We start from the raw sequence: 19,655 nt of genomic DNA, 5'->3' as shown, positions 1-19,655 counted from the left end.
ACCATACACATACATACACACACACATATACACACACATCACCTTAGAGAATCAGTGGATTCCAGATCTGGGACAGAAAAACGTGCCAGTGAGGTCCTATTAAAATGATCAAGGAAAACCACTTGGTGATGTTTCAATTGGCTGGAGACGGGGCAATTTGAGTGTTAATAAGGATCAAAATATACCAAATAAGTTCAAATCCATGAATTCCCAATTAGGCTTTGAAAACCTCCTCATCTCTGGATATGGTGGTACACACTTGCAATCCCAGATCTTGGGGAAGCAGAGGCAGGAGGATCACAGCAAGTTCAAGGCCAGCCAGGACTGTATAGCAACACCCGGCTTTAAAATTTTAAGTTTTAAAAACCTAACTAAATAATCCACATTCACAAGATACTGGGAAAAATAATTCATTATTTCAAAGACTGGGAAATAAAGAGAAAGAATTGTGAAGCTCTTAATGTTTTTATCCAAATTATCTCCCAGGCTGCTGTATTTTGTGCAGGAAAGTTTATCTTTTCAGGAATCGTCCAGCTAATGGATAATTCTAAATGTAAGCGTCTTCTAAACCCTGAGACATTATCGTGTTGAGATCGAAGGGTCACCAGACCACATTGGAAGTTACCACATGCCGAATAATCAAAGACGAAGGTCCAATCCTGCAGAAATAAAGAGACAAGTTACAGACACACAAGGAGCAGGCGCATGCCGGTAACACTATCCAAGGGGCCTTAGCCATGCAGACTTCTCACCAAAATCTAGTAAAGTACAGAGAAAAGTATTTCTCCATTTTAGAGGCTTAGAAGTCTAAGGTTAAGACAGCAGTCCATGTACCCTGCCTGGAAAAGGCCTGCTGGCCGGTTCCCTCATATGGGGAAGGAGATGGGGTGTCTCTCAGGGGTCCCTTTATAAGGGGCCAATCCTATTTATGGAGGGCTCTGCCTCTATGATCTAAGCACGTCTCAAGGCCCCATTTGCAAGTTCTGTCATTTAAGGGGTGAGAGTATCAACATAGGAGGCTAAGGGTGTGTGCAACCCGTGGTAAAGAGCTTGTCCAGAATGCACAGGCTCTAAGTTTGAGCCCTAATGTGACAAATAGATAAACAAACTGCAGCATTTCAATGTATTAACTTGGGGAAGGTTATAACATTCAGACCACAACTAGATTCAAGACATGAGCACTCAGGACCATGAATAGCTGTGTAGGACAAATGGTCCTGTTTCTTCAACAAATAAATTGCAAAGAAAAAGAGAGTGTGTGTGTGTGGAACAGTTATATGTTGAAAGAGTCATACTGGCTAATTGCAGCATGTAGGCCTGGGTAGGATTGTGAATCAAACATAAACTGTGATAAGCCTGGGTGTGGTGGCTCCTCAGGCATCTTCATGGCCAGCCTCCACCACCCATGGAGTTGAAGGCAAGCCTGGTCCATAGAGTAACACTTTGTCTTTTTTTTTTTTTAAGTGATAATTGGAGAAAGTAAGTAAGAATTACCAAAAAAAAATTGGGGGCAGGGGGGAGGGCCTGGGAAGATAGTTCAGTCTGTAAAGTACCTATCTTTGCAAGCATGAGATCTGTATTTGATCCCCAGAACCCATGTTTGAAAAGAATTAACTACCAGCCTGGTTCACAAAGGGAGTCCAGGACAGCAAAGACTACACAGAGAAACCCTATCTCAAGAAAAAGAAAAAACAAACAAACAAACAAATTAACTAAGCGTGATGAAAGGTGTTAAGAGCTCAGCAATGGGAAAACTGTCAGACCTCAGGTCCGCCTGGCTGGCCAATGTAGCCTAACTGGGAAGTTCCGGGTCACTGAGAGATCCTGTCTCAGAAAGCAAGGTGGACAGTATTGCTGAGGTGTGACGCTGAGGCTGACCTCTGATCTCTGTGTGCACACGCATGTGTGTGCGTGAACATGAACATAAGCACACAAACTTGCATACACATACACATAAAAAGACTTACAGGAATTAATAACAACTATTTGAGTTTCAGGTGAAATAATGCTATCTAATTTTTGGTTGTTGTTTTTGGTTTTTTGAGACAGGTTTTCTCTTTGTGGCCCTGGCTATCCAGGAACTCACTCTGTAGTCCAGGCTGACCTCAGACTCAGAGATCTGCCTGCCTCTGCCTCCCAAGTGCTGGGACTAACGGTCTGCACCATCACTCCCGGCAGCTACCTGATCTAAAGACATCTGAGAAGTATCTGCACACAAATGAGAAAGACTGTGTTCCTGGAGGTGGGAAGTGGATAAAGGGAAATAAAATATATTCACAATGCTGGATGTGGTAGTACAACCTTTAATCCCAGCACTCAAGAGGCAGGGGAGGACAGACCTCTGTGAGCTCAAGGCCAGCTAGGGCTACAGAGGAAGACCTTATCTAGAAAGGAAGAAGGAAAGAAAGAAAGAAAGAAAGAAAGAAAGAAAGAAAGAAAGAAAGAAAGAGGGAGGGAGGGAGGGAGGGAGGGAGGGAGGAAGGAAGGAAGGAAGGAAGGAAGGAAGGAAGGAAGGAAGGAAGGAAGGAAGGAAGGAAGGAAAGGAAGGTACAATTTTTACTCATGAAATGGTTGAAGATGAGTTAAAACATACAAGCAGGTTCATTATGTCTCATTTTGGAGTACAGCTAACGGAGGCACAGCTCCCCACCATCACCCTCAGGGGCCTAGGGAGTTCACCTCGAGTTTCAGGGACCTCAACAAAGGCCAAATCAGGATTTATGGCTTCAACACTGAAAAGAATTTGAGAACTAGCCAGTTTTTGAGGCAGAGTTAGAGGTTATATTAAAGATTTCACAAAAGTATTTATTTTAATCATACTGTGTGTGGGTGTTTGCATAGATATATGAGTGCATTGCATATGTGTCTGATACCTTCAGAGGCCAGAAAAGGTTGCCAAGCCCCCTGGAACTGGATTCACAGAGGTTGCGAGCCACCGTGTGGAATCAAGCCTGGGACTTCTAGCAGAGCAGCCAGTCTTCTTAACAGCCGAGCCATCTCTTTACTCCCTAGAAGGGAGGCTGTGGAGCTTAGAAGAGAAATATTAGTGCACATAACTCCACCTAAGTCTCCAGGAAAATGCAGGAGGGGCCAGAAAGACTGTAAGAGCCAGAAGACCAGGAAGTCTGCTGCTAAACTGTGTCTCCTAAGAACAGCTGCCTATACAAGACCTGGGCAATGGCAATGTTAAAAGATGTCTTAATATAGGCTTAAGCAGGAGGCCTGGGAGAAAACAGATGCTCAGAAAAAGGTAATGCGTGGAGGCATTGGTAAAGGCAGGGCAGGGCACCTCACCACCTTTACAACAGAACTTGATAACAGGATTTCAGTAAAGGATTGTGAAAGGGTTTGAAGTTACTATCTTAATATTGAATGGTTCCCAAGGGACACACGGGAGGATTACAGTCATTGATGTAAAAATCTAGCCCACAGGAACAGGACGGGGGGAGGGATATCTTTACTATAAAATTTTGTTTGAGATACTTAGGCAATATCAAAGAAAGGAATGAGACCCCACCCAGGGCCATATACATTCAGGTCTTAAGACTGGATCATTCCTATTTTGACATAAAATGTCTGTATATGAAAGAAAAACATAAATAAAAAAATAAAAATAAAAGGACAGGACTGCTCCTAGGTATGGTGGAGAAGAAGGTTTATCATAGCCAGAAGCAGACATGTCTGGGAGAGTCCAGAATGGTCATGAGTTTGAACTGTGTGGGGAGAAGGGGATGGGAAGGGAGAGCCAGGAGGCCAAAGCTACAAAAGGTACAAAAAATAGTGGTAACCAAAATGTCTGGATTACGTATGGAAGAACCTCTGGGGGAAGGGCAGCCCAGCCCAGGGCTGGACAGTTCAGGTTAGAGCTCTGATATGTCAAATATCAGCTGCTTATCCTGGGTTTGAAACCTAATACATACATTATTTGTGCTCTGACAGCCTTTCTAGTAAATATTGTTAACTGTGCTAAAGTCTTGCTTCTCATCTGGTGAGAGGCTTTAACCAGACTCTGAAATGAGGGGTTCCTTTCACTTTTGTGTCCTCGTAGTTTTCTTGTCTTTCTTTTCTATTTTTTGTATATGTTTGAAATTTCCATAACAAAGAATGTTCAAAATAATACCACTTAAAAGTGACATAATATATTTCACACCCACATTTAGAACCTTGAAGACTTGCTGAAGTTTGGGTCTTAGGTTTCCTCAGTGTAGTTAGAAGGTTCAAGAGAGAGGGCACCATTGCATGGAGGAGATATTCATTTAGGTCAGCACAAGCTTATGCAAAAATACAGCTTGGAGTCTGGTGTGAGGGTGCCTGCCTGTACATCGCCGTAGACAGGAAGCTGAGGCAGGCGAGTTGCTAGTTTAGGGCCAGCCTGAATTACACAATGAGACCGTTTCAAAACAGAAAGAGATGGATTTTTTGGATACTTGCCAAATCTTCACATAACACCATTTTCGGAAGATTCTTGGTGAGCTAGAATGTTTTCTACATCCTTGGACATCCTGCAAAACAACTGTCCCCATTGCTAAGGGTCTCCTGGCACTGCTAAGGGGGTTGCTGAGGCCGCTGTAGTGACTTCCAGAAGTCAGCAAGTCTCAGCTCCTTCCATTAGAGGTTGCACATTTTATTATACTTTAAAAAGGAAAACAAACATCCCTGGTTCCTCTTCTGCAGTATTCTGCTCATCTTCCAAGGTCTTAGGAACATAGGAAGATTGTATTTACTGACCAAAACTACCGGACTTGGACCTAGGCCCAGATTTGCAACAGGGAGCAGAGATAAAAGCAGCACAGAAGCAGTGCCAGAGCAGGCATGGCGGTAGAAGAGGGAGAGCCTGCTTGCAGATATGGTGAGAAGTTGGCCTGAGCCTTGGTCCCAAGAGCCTGACCCTGTGGCACCCACACGAACACCAAGTCTGGTCTCTTCCAGGACAGGAACAACTGAAATGCAAGCGGCAGACTATCAGTAAAGGATGTGAAATTCAAGGGCACACACACCAGGGTGAGAAAATCTGAGGCACCGTTGAAAGAGCTTAGTTTCTCCATTTCAAGATTGCAAAGCACATAGCCACAGGTTTGAGACAGTACCTATCAGTGTCTGGGCACTGACTGGTAAAGCATACCACTTTTCTCAGCAAGCTTCAGAAGGACGGGTTAGCAAGGACCATGATTTAAACATTAATATTTCTATGTAATTAAAGACACATTGGTAGAATGCATAAGCCATGTTTTTTTAATTTTGCACAAGTCAGGAAGCCATATTTAGTTTCTGGTACAATCTCTACAAGTTTCAGCAAATGTCAAAGGAAACATTAAAATTCTATTGTATAAATTTACATTTAAAATTAAATTTAGTTTTATACAAAATTTATTTATATAAAAGATTAAATATTTTTAGAAAAAAAAATGTTCCATGAGAGCTATCAGCTCTACATGGGCCAAAATGTGTTTCAAAATAATTTATCAGAAATTTACTCTAAATTTGGTTATAAATACTGTGACAATCACTACAATAATAACTGCACTAGCAGAAAGGCCTTGTCAAAAACTAAAACATTCAAACGCTATTTGCAATTTATCGTTTTCCAAGATCAACTAATGTTAGTTTTCATTATATCAATTGAAAACAAAATTGCAAAAAGTTTAAGTTAAGATGCCCCATTAAATGAGCCGTGGAAAGAAAAGCCTGTGAAGTCTCATAATTACCTAAGATGCTATACTAAAAATGTATTCCTGCCAGGCATGATGGCACACACACCTGTGACCCCAGCACTCTAGAGGCAGAGGCAGGTAGATCTCTGTGAGTTCGAGGCCAGCCTGGTCTGCAAAGAGAGTCCAGGACAGCCAAGGCTACACAGAGAAACCCTGTCTCAAAAAAAACAAAACAAAACAAAAAACAAAAAAGAAAATGTATTCCTATTTATTATTATATTATACAAATATATAACACCATGTTTTTGGAAATTATGTTTCTACTGATTTATCATTATTTCCTTGCTTGTACTCTGTAAGAATTCAAACATTTCAAAAGAAAACCTGTGTTGATACTTTTTTCCTTCTGTTTTTAAACCAAGAATTTTAAACTTTCATTTTAAAGTCATTTTAAATTCTTACATGAGAGAAGGAAAGAAATCATAACTCTAAAAAATGCTGAATGATTTTCACAGGGCCAGAATCATGGTGGGTTCTAATTGAGCATGGTGACGGTGATCCCCAAGATCAATAATTTCATTCGCTACTTGGCAAAACTGAGTCACTAAGCTCTGCTTGTTTGGGGGGTTATAGGTGATTTAGAAACAGACTCCTCCTCCTCCTTCTCTCCCTCCTCTTCCTCCTCCTTCCCTTGCCTCTCTCTCCTCCTCTCCCTAGTCCTTTTCCTCGTTTGTTATAGGCATGTATCACCAGTGAATGTTAATTTTTTGTTGTTATTTTATTTTCCTTTACTTTTTAAAATTATTTTATTTTGTTTTTAGATTTGTTTTGTTATTTTGTGTGTATTGTTTGGTCTGCAAAACATGTCTGGTGACCACAGAAGCTGGAGGAGGGCATCAGGACCTGAAGATACAGATGGTTGTGAGTTGCCACATGGATGCTGGGAATTGAACCTGGGTCCTCTAGAACAAAAGCCAGTGTTCTTAATCACTGAGCCATCTCTCCAGCCTACTGTTGTTTTGTTGTTGTTGTTCTTTTTAGTGATGGCTAATAATGTTGTCAACTTAATGGGATCTGTGAAGATATGTCCAGGAAAAACTAACCAAGAGAAGACCTTCTACTCAGTGCTGATGAGACCTTCCAGTGCGCGACCCAGATCCAAAGATACCCAAGTCAAAAGCAATTTCTCTTGCCTGTCTTTGCCTTCCTGTCTTTGTCACTGTCTCCATTCCTTGATGGTTACTGTATTTGTCATTGCTGATGCCACTGCTACGTCCTTTACTGATTTATCGGACTGTGTCCCTCTTAGGCTTCAGGGTGGACCACAGACCAGGAACTCTCCAGCAGGCGCTGAGGCATCCGGTTTTTTGGACCGACAGGCAAGCAGGTACTCAGCCTTCCAGTGTGCAGAGGCCATTGTCGGATCACTCAGCCTTTGTCGTGTAAACAGTCGAATGCACCCCCTTTCAGAATCCATATGCATACATATATGTTGTGGTGGCTCTGGTCCTCTAGAGAGCCCTGCTTAACACAGACAACCACCTTAAGTCCTTCAGTTTTACCCAGGACAAGCTCTCATTTTTGTGGTCCAGGAAATCTGAAATTAGTTGATATTTTAAGTAATATAGGTATATATAAGTATAGCAAAAGCTGAGAATCAAAGCCAGATTGTAAGACAGTCTTCTTATGTCCACATGTGCACACATCTACCAGCAAAACAAAAGGCATGTGATATGGAAAACACTCTTGCCACCCCCAGATGTAAAAAGGAGATATAGGGCTTTCCATCTTTTATCACAGATTGCAACCGACAGAGCCGAGCTGAAGCTGAAGCCATCTGGGAGAAAAGCCAGGGACATTATTCCTGGGAAACAGCCCATTGCGAGGTTGAGCAGAACAGGGAAAGAGTAAGAAACATATCCAAAGGCAAATAATCGAATGAGCAGAATAAAGGAGCCAAGGCTAACAACTCCAGGTCTGAGTGTTGCCCAGACACCTGAGAAGTTCCAGTAGCCACATGTTACTGGAAGCCTTCAATTATCGAGCTAATGTATTTAAAGTTCTGTCCATTTGTTCTGCTCTGTTTCCTGTCACTGGGCTAGACACTGTGACCATAAGCAACTTGGAGAGAAAAGAGTTAATTTGATTTACTGGTACCAGGTCACAGTCTATCACTGAGAGAAGCCAGAGCAGGAACTCAAGACAGGGACCTGGAGGCAGTAACTGAGGCCACAGAAGGGTGCTGCTTACTGGATTGCTCACCGTGGCTCTCCATTGCTCACCTGCTCTGGGCTGGGTACATCAATCATTAACCCAAGGCCAATCTCTTGGACGCAATTTCTCAGTTGAGGTTCCCTCTCCCAGATAACTCTTGCTTGTATCAAACTGACAAATTAACCAACACACCACCGTAAATGGAGGTTAAGAAATCATCACCATCATCATTAATATTATTGATAGTCAAAGGAAGGAAATTTTAAGAGAAGAAAAGAAGGAAAGCGGTGAGATGGCTCCGTAGGTAGATACATTTGCCACCAAGCCTGAGGACCTAAGTTTGATCCCCCGACCAACAAGGTAGGAGAACACCAGCTTCTGCAAGCTGTCCTTGACTGCCACATGCAATTACACTAGTGCCTACGTGCATGCATACATACACAGGCAGAATAAAAATGTAATGAATTTCTTCTTTAAAAGGAAACAATAATCAGAGGAGTTTAAGAGAGGGTGGTGAATATCAATATTCAACATCTGAAACAAAAAGACAAACGTGCATTTATTCCCTCTGCCCTTGTGAAGGTGGGCTATGCTGGTCAGGCCTGGTGTCTCCAAACAGACCACGCTATTGGTCCACTGGAGAAACGTGTTGAGCTGGGACTAAGCAGACAAAAGAATCGATATCATCTGAAGAGCATGGCTCCGCAGTGACAAGTGTCATTGGTAACTTTGCCCTCAGGTAGGTGCCTGTTGGAGTCAGACTGACCCATGAGCTGTCAACAGCATGGGGCTTACGGAGTTAAATTATTCTTTATCAACTGAATGTCCTTTTTTGTTGTTTTGTTTTGTTTTGTTTTTGAGACAGGCTTCTCTGTGTAGCCTTGGCTGTCCTGGACTCACTCTGTAGACTAGGCTGTCCTGGACCTCTCAGAGATCTGCCTGCTTCTGCCTCCCGAGCGCTGGGATCAAAGGTGTGCGCCACCACCACCCAGCAACTGAATGTCTTTAAAACTGTCTTGTGGCTACTTGTTTCCCCCACTATTTTGGTTAAAAAAAACTACTAATATTTTCTCAAGCTACACGAAAACTTTCCTCATTTCAGGTCTTCCTGTTGACCTTCAGTCAAAGCCTCCCTCATGAACATCAAGAGTTGTAAATCTTTACCATCATTGCTGATTTCGATTAGAGGTAATATTTAATTAGTGTGCTAGCTAACTTTATGTTAACTTGACACAAGCTAAAGTCATTTGAGAGGAAGGAGCCCCAACTAAGAAAATGCCTCTCTAAGAGCCATCTATAGGCAAGCACATAGGGCAGTTTTCTAGTGATTGATGTGAGAGGGCTTAGGCCATCGTGGGTAGTGCCATTCCAGGGCTGGTGGATCATTACAGATGGTGACTCTGTAATGATAACCATCTACAGTGGAATTTGATGCCCTCTTCTGTCATGCAGCCATACATGCAAATAGAGCACTCATATGCATAAGTTACATAAATAAATATTTAAAAAAAAGAAAAGAAAGAAAGCAGGGGGAGCAAGCCAGTAAGCAGCACCCCTCCATGGCCTCTGCATCAGCCTCCAGGTTCCTACCCTGTTTAAGTTTCTGTTCTGATTTCCTTCAATAATGAACAGTGATGTGGAATAAGCCAAATAAACCCTTTCCTCCCCAAGTTGGTTTTGGTCACAGTGTTCCCCATTACAGCATAGCAACTGTAACTAAGACAATTAGTGAAAGTCTGACTCTCAGTTTACTTGTCTATTGGTTGATTTCGCTCTGGCTTTTGTCTTTGAATCACTTTCCAGTCATCTGTTAGCACAGCAGAGAGCATGTAAGACCATGCTCGGCAGACGTTGAACAGCAGTGAGGCGTGTGAGTGTAACTGAGGACCTCAGACACACTTCAGATCCATGACCCCAAATTCCCAGACCTAATCAAAGAAACAATCTCAGAGATATTCCAGATCACTGGGTATGATGGTGACTTCAGTCCCAGCACTCAGGAAGCTCAGAGAGAGTCTTTGTGAGTGGTCCAGCCTGGTCTACAGAGTGAGTTCCAGGAGTGTGTGTGTGTGTGTGTGTGTGTGTGTGTGTGTGTGTGCCCTTAGTGTACTTCAGGTAGTCAGACTGTACTGGAGATAGATTGTTCCAGTGATTGTGTAGAGCTTGAGTTGGATAGTCATTGTTAGCAATGATTAAAAGAGAACATTCCTTTATTTGGCCCAAACAATTCTAAGGCTATTGTATTACCTATAACTGCAAGGCTGGTTAAGGAATTTAATCTCAGGGGTTGGGCTGTATTATTTACTATGTCAATTAGAATGAGGTTTTAAAATAAGCCTCTGAGGTTTCGTTTCTGTAGACTGTGATCATTGAAAGAAAAAGTATCGGCCCAGGATGTGCCAAGAAAAGTTCTCAGCACAAAGGAGATTTATTTGGCCCAGGAGGATGAACCACAGGGAATAAGAGACAAAAACAGAAAATAGAGAATGAGGGAGAAGGGGAAGGGAGCAAGGGAGCGGGCAAAGGGGTATTTGTCCAGGAGGACAAAGGATAGAGAAAAGACATAGACCACAGGAAAAAGATGGTTTATAAAGATAAATGGGAAAACCCCATGTTAGGATGGGGTGTTTAGTTTTAATTGGGCATGTTAATTAGGTGAGCCAGAGGGGCCTTTTGATTGCTGGACTTCAATACTTTGACTTTGGTGGTCACCTCAGGAGGAGGAAGTGGCCAAATAAGGAAACAGACAGCTGTAGGAATGTAATCTAATGGTTTTTATCAGGGCAGAGGAAAAGTAGAAGGGCAAGGCTGCCAGAACCTTGGCTACCATTCTCAACCTAGCCCACCCCTTCAATTGTTCTTTTCAAAATTATTTTCTCATGACAAAATTTATATGGAGATTGGGGCGGGGTGAAAAAATAAATAATTAATTAATCCCCAAAAAAACCCCACAAAATTTATATTTTAGTTGTCTTTAAAAAGAGATATAGTCCATTTGGAATGTTGGGGAATTGTATTAGTTATCTACAGCTTTGTAACAAACTATTCCAAACCAAGCAGCTTGAAAACCAGAATATTATCTGAGTTCCTCAGAGCCATGAATCTGGGAGCAGCTTCCTTGAAAGGCTTTGAGTCAGGAGGTTACACCTGAGGCTGCAGTTCTCTTAAATATGGGGACAGAGCCTGCTTCTGAGAAGGCTCACTCAGCTGGTTGTTCACTGGAAGCTCAGTTCCTGCTGGCTGTGAGCTCCCTGCTCACAGCTCCATGAGCCTCTTCCTAAGGCTGCCCATACCGCAACAGCTCACTTCCTGTAGCATAAAAGTCTCAGAGAGGCAGGCAGAGCGCATACTCTTCTACAACCTTGGGAGTGATGTTCCATCAGTTTTACCAGATTCTATTGGTCACTCAGGCTAACTGTGGTACGAGGTAGGACATGGTAGATGAATCGGGGACAAGAAAATCAAATGGCAAGTGTCATTAGGAAATGTCTTAGTCAGGGTTACCATTGCCCCGATGAAACACCATGACCAGAGCCACTTGGGAGGAAAGGGTTTATTTGGCTGATCCTTCCACATCACAGTTTGGAAGTCAGGATCAGGACAGGAACTTAAACAAGGCAGGAACCTGGAGGCTGGTCATGTAGAGGCCATGCAGGGGGTGCTGCTTGCTGGCTTTCTTGTAAAATCCGGGACTATCTGTGCTCAAGGAGAGCACAGCACCACCCACAACGGGCAGGGCCTGCATGCAGGCCTCCTCCATCAATCACTAATTTAAACAAGGTCCTACAGGATTGCTTACAGACCAATCTTTTATGTTTTGTTTTTTTTTGTTTGTTTGGTTGGTTGGTTTTGTTTTTTGTTTTGTTTGTTTGTTTTTGGAGACAGGGTTTCTTTGTGTAGCCTTAGCTGTCCTGGAACGCCCACTGCAGACTAGGCTGGCCTTGGGCTCACATAGCTCTGCCTGCCTTTGCCTCTTGAGGGCTGGGATTAAAGGCACAAGGCACGCGCCACTACACCCGGCTATGTCGACTGTTTTCTTCTACAGCCCAAACTTATAGAGATATTTTTTTCAACTGAGTCTACCTCCTGTCCAGTGACTCAAACATGAAACTAGCCAGCACAGGACCAGTTGGAGATAGACTGCCACTAAATCATTCCCCAGGAATGGTCTAATAGCTCAGCAGAGCAATTAGCCTAGGTGCTGCCTTGTCAGTGACGAAGCTTGTGTCTTCACAGGAAAAAGAAGAAAAAGCTGTCTAAGACATCATTTAACTTGGGTGGAGCTGCAGATATAGTAGTTTGGGACTATGATATGGCAAATGGTTATTGCTGGCACTTTAAATTTCTTGATGCAAGAACTTTTTTCATTTATGCATTGTTTAAAAAAGTTTAATTTTAAAGATATTTTTGAAATGATAGTTACATTATTTTCCCTCTCCCCTTTCTTTCTCCCAATTCTTCACACTCACCACCCTGAGCTTTCTCTTAAATTCATGGTTTCTATTTATTTAGTTGCTGTAACACACACACACACACACACACACACTCCACTTATTTATTAAGTTGAAGTAGCACATAACTTTACACCATCTATTAAAATGAATGAACTAAAAATAGGTTGAAAGAAGGGCTGGCGGGATGGCTCGGTGAGTAAAGGTGCTTGCTGCCAAGACTGACTACTTGAGTTCAATCTCCATCACCCACAGGGTAGAAGGAGAGAATTGGCTCCTGCAAGCTGTCCTCTGATCTCCATGTGCTCGCCATATATGCTTACACACACACACACACACACACACACACACACACACACACACACACTGTGCAATATAAAGCAGACACAACAAATAATGCAAAATAGAAACATTTAAATATGTTGGAAAAGCGGAATTATAGCGCTCTGATGATAATTGTCATCTCTATACAGAACAAGACACTAACACTTTTGGTGTCCCGGTTGTATGTTCTTTCTCAACCCCGCTGCTGTACACAACAACAGTCACAGACAATGTACTCAGTTGGGTTTTTGTTGTTGTTTTCTTGTAATGGCTGTGGGTGCGTTGCGTAAAACACTTCATTTATCAAAATGAATGGCCAGCCAAATTTGTCATCAGGCCAACCTCTGTTCTAGCCTCACACAGCTCATTGCTGCCAGCAGAATATGGAAGGCTAGGGCAGAAGTAACTTAAAGCAATACAGCAGAAAAGTGTGGCCGAAAAGATACAAGAATGTTCCCTGAGTGGTCTTGAGTTAGCAGCAGCCTCTTCAGAGGCTCTCTCTCCATTTCTCACATCTGACCAGAATAACTTTTCAGTTGGCTTCAGGGCCTTCCTTTTTTTTTTTTTTTTTTTTTTAAGAAAAACTGAGGGTAAAGACATGATGTTTGTGAGTGATGGGAGAAAGATTTCACAGTTTTAATTATGAGTAAGTGCTGAGCTTGGTTTTTAAACTCTATTTTATTTGGGGTGTTTAGGCCCCTATTTCCCTTCCAACCTCACAACCCTACACAGGAGAGAGAAGGTTGGTGGGGAGAGGGGGTGCAGACCCCTTTACTTCTCCCGGCTGTTTAGGGTGGATGGGTTCTTTTAGGGCTATACCGATATCTGTCAATAGCAAATGCAGCCAGCAGTCTCCTCCAAGCTGCTGCACTCCTAAGAATCTCTGTCTGTCTGTCTGTCTGTCTGCTCCAAACCACCACATGGTCTGTCTGTCTCTGCTCTCTCCAAACTGCTGCTTGCCACACGCCATCACCGGATGCCACACTTTCTCTTTCTGGGCCCTAGACCATGCCCATCTGTCTCCATGCTGAAGATGAAAGGCCTTTCACAGCTGTCAAAGGCCATGCCCCACAGGAGACAAATAACAGCTACGAACAAACTACAGCCCAACTAAAACCCCACACTTGGGATTAAAACAAAAACACATCATTTACAAAACATAACTGAGTTTACAAAGAAAGCAAAACTTTCATTACAAGTAAGAATTCTGGTTAAATGTGCTTCTGTATCAATAGATAGGAAAGCGGAATATGCCGAATAACACACAATCTAATTGTGCTTCTGTGTCGCCCCTGTGTGTACTGAGGATTTGGGGCACAGAAATGATTCAACCTGTTCAGAAAATAAATGTCGTAACAGCACACATTCATAAACCACTGAGGGTCAGAGCTGTATAAATCCATTTGCGAAAGCTGGAAGGACCCATCTCTGACATTTGCAGTATTTTTGGCTTAATTTAAAGCTTGCACTTGCCATGGCCCCTAGCACACAAAAGTTTCCTAGATGCTGTTTAGTATTCTGGCAGCATGTCCTTACTCCTGTGGGATGCCCCGTGAGAAAGCTAGGCCGGTATCAATTTGAAGGTTCATGTGGAGCCATAATGTTTAATTCTGACAGACCCCATCTCTGTACATCATACAACCAAATGATCCTCGGTATTTCTTTTTAAGAATGTGAGCACTGAGCTGGTCATGGTGGCACAGCGCCTTTAATTCCAGCACTAAAGGAGGCAGAGGCAGGCGGATCTCTGTGAGTTCAAGGTCAGCCTGGTCTACAAATCAAGTCCAGGACAACCAGAGCTACACAGAGAACCCCTGTCTCAAACAAAGAATGTGAGCACCGGGGATGGGGAGGTGGTACCTGCTGCTCTTCTGAAGGACCTAAATTCAGTTCCTGGCACCCATGGTAAGCATCTCACAACCATCTGCAATCCCGGCTCCAAGGTTGTAACGCCTCTGTCCTCCTTGGGCACCAGCACTCAAGTGTACATACCCACATTCTCTCTCTCACACACACCTACACATAATTAAAAGTAATCTGTAAGGATATAAACCTGAGAGACAGAGGCAAGCAGGTTTTTGTGAGTTCGAGGCCAGCCTCACCTACATAGCGAGTTCCAAGCCAGCCAAGGCTACATAGTGAGATCCATTTCCTAAAATTAAAACACTAAATAAATAAGATTTTTTAAAAAAGAATATGAACACGCACATTTTGTGGACTTGTTATGGAATTCATAAAGTTCCATTGTGGATTTTTTATTATTATGCTAGTGTTTATATGAAGTTCTTATCTAAGGAGTTTAGACAATCTAGTTAATGTGCACTACACTTTCAAAGTATTTCTTCTTCTTTTTTTTTTTTTTGAGACAAGACCTCTATGTACCCCTGGCTGTTCTAGAACTTGTTACATAGACCAGTTGACCCTGAACTCCCAAAGATCCACGTGTCTATGCCTCCTAAGCCCTGAGAGCAAAGGTGCCCAGCCCCTAAAATACGTCAAAAGCATTTTTTAAGTCTTTGTTACCTACAGTGTTATATGCTAACATCTGGAATCCCTTTTTCTGCCTCGGCCTTTAGTACAGCAGTTGTTTTTAGGCATACTCAAGGCATCTAGTAATTAATGTGCCTATGTATTTTTAAAACAGAACCTGATTTTATTTTGTTGTTGTTTTTGGAGACAGGGTTTCTCTGTGAAGCCTTGGCTGTCCTGGAACTCACTCTGTAGACCAGGCTCTCCTCGAACTAACAGAGGGCAGCTGCCTAGGCCTCCCAAGTGCTGGGATTAAAGGTGCTAAGACTAAAGGCATGCACCACCACTGCCTGGCTCTTATTTTATTTTCTTGAAACAAGAAAATAAACTCTCCATATAGATAAGGCTGGCCGGGAATACACACAGCCTTGATCGTCTCTGCTTCCTAAGTGCTGGGATTAATAAGCATTGCCACCACACCCAGCATTAATACCTAAGCTTTTTAAAATCTCTTTTCCTATCACAGCTTAAATAATTAAGTTGTTTTAAGGGAATATCTGCCATTTGCATATGTATTTAACCCTATATCTTTTCTAACTTAAATACCCCAAAGAAGATCACAGTTAAGCCACTTGTCTAATTTGATCAACATGGTAAAGAATTTTTTTTTTAATTTATGACATTTATTTACTTGTATTGTGTGTATGTGAGAGTTTATGTATGCCATGCTGTGCCTGTGTGGAGATCAGAGGACAACTTGAAGAAGTCAGTTCTCTCCCTCCACCAAGCGTGTCGTGGGACTCGAATTCAGGTCATCCAACATGGTAACAAGTGCTTTTACTCTCAGAGCCACGTTATGAACCCCAAGTATATTTTTGTGTTTATTTATTATGGGTAGGGATGCTTTCTCCACACGTGTTTGTGCACCGCGCGCTCACCTGTTGCCCATAGAAGTTAGAAAAGGGAGTTACAGACGGGCGTGGTGGCGCATGACTTTAATCCCAGCACTTGGGAGGCAGAGGCAGGGCAGATCTCTGTCAGTTCAAGGTCAGCGTGATCAGGGCTACACACAGAGAAGTTAAAAGATGGAAATTTAAAATTTAAAATTAATTATGTGTGTACATATCGGGGTACACACATGTCCTGATGGAGATCAGAGGACAGCATGCAGGGCTGGTTCGCTCCCTCCACCACAGGACCACAGGGCTCCAGCTCAGGGCACGAAGCTGGGGGGGGGGGGGGGGGGGGGGGCCCCCCCCCCCCCGAGGCCCCCGGGGCCCGGGGCGGGGGGGGGGGGGGGGGGGGGGGGGGGGGGGGAGCAAGCGCCTTCTCAACAGCTCTCACAACGATTTGTAAGCTTTGCTTTAGTGAAGTATCCTGTGTCCCTGGAATCTTGACTCTTACATAGTACAGGCGTATTATTAACTATATCATTGTAGATAAATTCGTTTTTAAGGTTTTTTTTGTTTTGAGATGGGGTTTCGCCGTGTAACCCAGGTTGGTCTGGGACTTGACGTAAGCCTTTGGCCGGATGTTTTGTCTGCCTGTACGTAAAGTAACCTCTGCTTACTCAAGTCGCAGAAGCTGTGCTGCAGACGGCGGCTGGTCTCTCCGTCAATGGATCTATCGACTACACTAGTGGAGAACAGACCTGTCCTTCTACTACCCTTGTATATGCAACAGGGACAAATATCTATGTTCACAGGCCCCCAGTTTCGAGAGAATAGAAATCCCATCTCCTGTGTTCACATAAATACATTTCTTAAAGAAAAAGAAACCAAATAGATAAGAAAATACATATTATGTAACAATTTTCCTCTTGAATTCTGACCACTTAGGAAAAGTCTTTTTTTTTTTTTTATCTGTTTGTGTACGTGTGTGTGTGTGTGTGTGTGCGCCTGTTTGTCTGTATGTGTACCATGTGTGTGCTTATGCCTGCAGAGGCCAGAGAAGGCATCAGAGTCCCTGTAAGTTTAGTTACATTCCATAGTAAGCCACTCAGTGTGGGTGCTGGGACCCATACCTGAGTCCTCTGAAAGAGCAGCAGGTGCTCTTAGCTACCGAGCCTTCTCTCCAGCTCCTCATTTAGGAAAATTCTTAATTACAGCTATTATGTAATTCTGGATGAAATTTTTTAATTTAGCCTGTGACCTAAAAAAAAAAAAAATGACAATATAATTGTTATTATCCAGAAAAAGCATGGCTGATTTAGAAGGTCAGAAAAAGCTGAGTAGAACAAGAGAAAAACTGTTGTTCTTCAAAGGACAGTACCATTCTTCGAAGAGGATCATTGACTGGTGTTTTTCCTCCTGTTTTTGTTTATTTCTTTCCCCTTAAAGATATCAACTTAAATATGTACCTATATATCAAATGTATTATTATTCCAAATCAATTTTTCTTTCGCCATGTACAATTATAGTACATCTTTTCTTCAAGTAATAATACAACTTGAATGTAAGTCACAATATCTTCAAGACAAATGCCCTAGCACTGGACTAAGCTCTAGCCCTTGAACTAGGGTACATTGTAAGGGAAACAGAGGCTCCTTCAGGAAAAAGGAGACATGCTGGCATGAACAAACCTTTAACCCATGAAGAAAAGAGTGCACCATGGTCACTTTACAGCGTGAGGTTTAGGAGGAGGAGCCTCAACCAGCTAGAGCTGTGGCCCTTTAATACGGTCCCTGATGACTCACAACCATAATATTATTTTTATTGATACTTCATAACTGTAATGCTGCTATTGTCATGGCACATATGTAAATATCTGGTATTCGTGCTATCTGATCTGTGACACCCACGAAGGGGTCGTTTGAAGGGTTGCAGCCCACTGGTTGAGAACTGCCGAGACAGAGACATAAAGGTATCACATGTTGGGTTTGGGGTGGAAGCAGAGAGAACTCACTTCAGATATAGAAGCTTACACAAGCTTTATTTTCTGAGCTCAAGGAGGTGGCCAATTCGGGATCTGAACCATGTCCCAAAGGGAAGCTGTATGGCGTATTTAAAGGGTGAAAACCATAGAGCAGAGGGGAGCAGGGTGGGATGTAGCATTGTCCAATCATATTTTGACATAAGGAGTTGACCAAGGGAGTTTCCATCAATTAGGGTAGTAGTAGGTCTCTGGGCCTGAGAACATGAACTTGTTTGACCCTGACAGCAAGATGGAGAAGTTGTCCTAGAGATGGATGGACTCAGACAACTGTCTCCTTACAAGCTGTCCCTGAAGTATCTGGACTCAGATAACTGTTTCCTTACAACAGAAGCTGTTCAGCTATTGGGAAGTTCCCAGTTCCCCTAGGGCCTAGGATCTTAAATTTGGTTTTTCCCTATGATTAAATGGAGTCTGAAAATGGGATGGTAGTACCTAGAATAACTTTCTTTTGCTTGTTCCCAACACCATACAGATGCCAACCTGATGACCCTTGACTTCTGGGATGTGTAAAGGAAAGGGAGCTTGGAGATTTCTTCCTAAATTACCAGATAAAAAGAAGCCTTCATTGGAGGTGTAATGGTTGGCCCCAGACCAAGACCCCTCCCCTTTCTTAGCAATTGGTCACTGGTCTAATGACTTTCATCATCCAAGGCTTGCTTGTTTGGCTTAGAGAGTTATCAGGCTCATACTTCCACATGTTCCTCATAGAACGCTCCCTTATATACCACGAAGAAACAAACAAAAGAAAACAAAACGTGTGAAGAGTGTGTGGAGAGACAGACAGGAGCCAAGGTGAGACAGCAAGCAGGAAGTAGGTTAATCATCTAAAAGTCACCAAGCGGCTCACCTCCAAAATGAAAGCTCTGTTCTGCTTGCCTTCCACAAAGACCTTGGTCTAATTATTGACCGAATGGTGCACCATTAACCCAAAACAGTCTGGTAGCTTTATACAAAACTCAAATCTAAACAAAGGCCTGTTTGTCTACAAATCCTAGAATAACAAAATGAGTTTGGCAGCAAGAACTCACCGAAACAGCAGAGATTAGATTTCAATTGAGCCTAGATCACTTGCCAGCACACCTCAAGAGTAAGCAGAATTTGGGCACAGGCTGCCCAGCAAGAGCAGCTGCTGACCTAATGGTTATCTGCAATGCCAGCAACTAAAGAGGATTCAAAACGATCTCGGAAAGAGAATCTCCGTAACTGTCAAGAGATAAAGAGACCATTATGCAATATCTTAAAGGAAAAGGCAGCTGTTGCTTGTCACAGTGAGAGATGTGAGTTGGGCACAGTCCATCCAAGCAGAACAAATGGCTGAGCGGATTTGCATTCTGAGGAAGCCTGGGGTTTGGGAATCAGTCGCCTCTCGTAATTGTAAGTAGGTTGGCGTCATCTCTTGAAGTGTGGCTGCTCAGGTGAAACCACTGTTGATTGTGTAACACCCACAGGCACGCTTACTGGGGAGTATCTGTTCCTCTCTGGCTGCCTTTCAGAAGTGACGGAGCCACAGTGAGGTTGCCTCGTGAAACTGTGTGAGTTGTTCAGTTGAACAGGACTCAAATCAGTTGTGGCGGCTACTTGTTACCATGGCTTCAACAATCCGATGTATTTG

The 19,655-nt window shown here is 42.9% G+C and overlaps 1 long non-coding RNA gene across 1 annotated transcript; it reads right to left on the bottom strand.

Annotated features, from left to right (window-relative positions):
• Positions 1-485: 485 nt before the first annotated feature.
• On the bottom strand, positions 486-19,171 carry LOC129670057 (uncharacterized). The gene is made up of 3 exons (XR_008719116.1): positions 19,072-19,171; positions 2,874-3,028; positions 486-659 (listed from the first exon to the last, which is right to left on the bottom strand). It is a non-coding gene; the product is annotated as an uncharacterized LOC129670057 (long non-coding RNA).
• Between the last annotated feature and the right edge of the window lie 484 nt (positions 19,172-19,655).

Source organism: Psammomys obesus, unplaced genomic scaffold (assembly GCF_907164565.1).
Source record: "Psammomys obesus unplaced genomic scaffold, mPsaObe1.curated_primary_1811, whole genome shotgun sequence".
NCBI lineage: Eukaryota > Metazoa > Chordata > Mammalia > Rodentia > Muridae > Psammomys > Psammomys obesus.
This window is presented reverse-complemented; position numbering and strand designations above follow the sequence as displayed.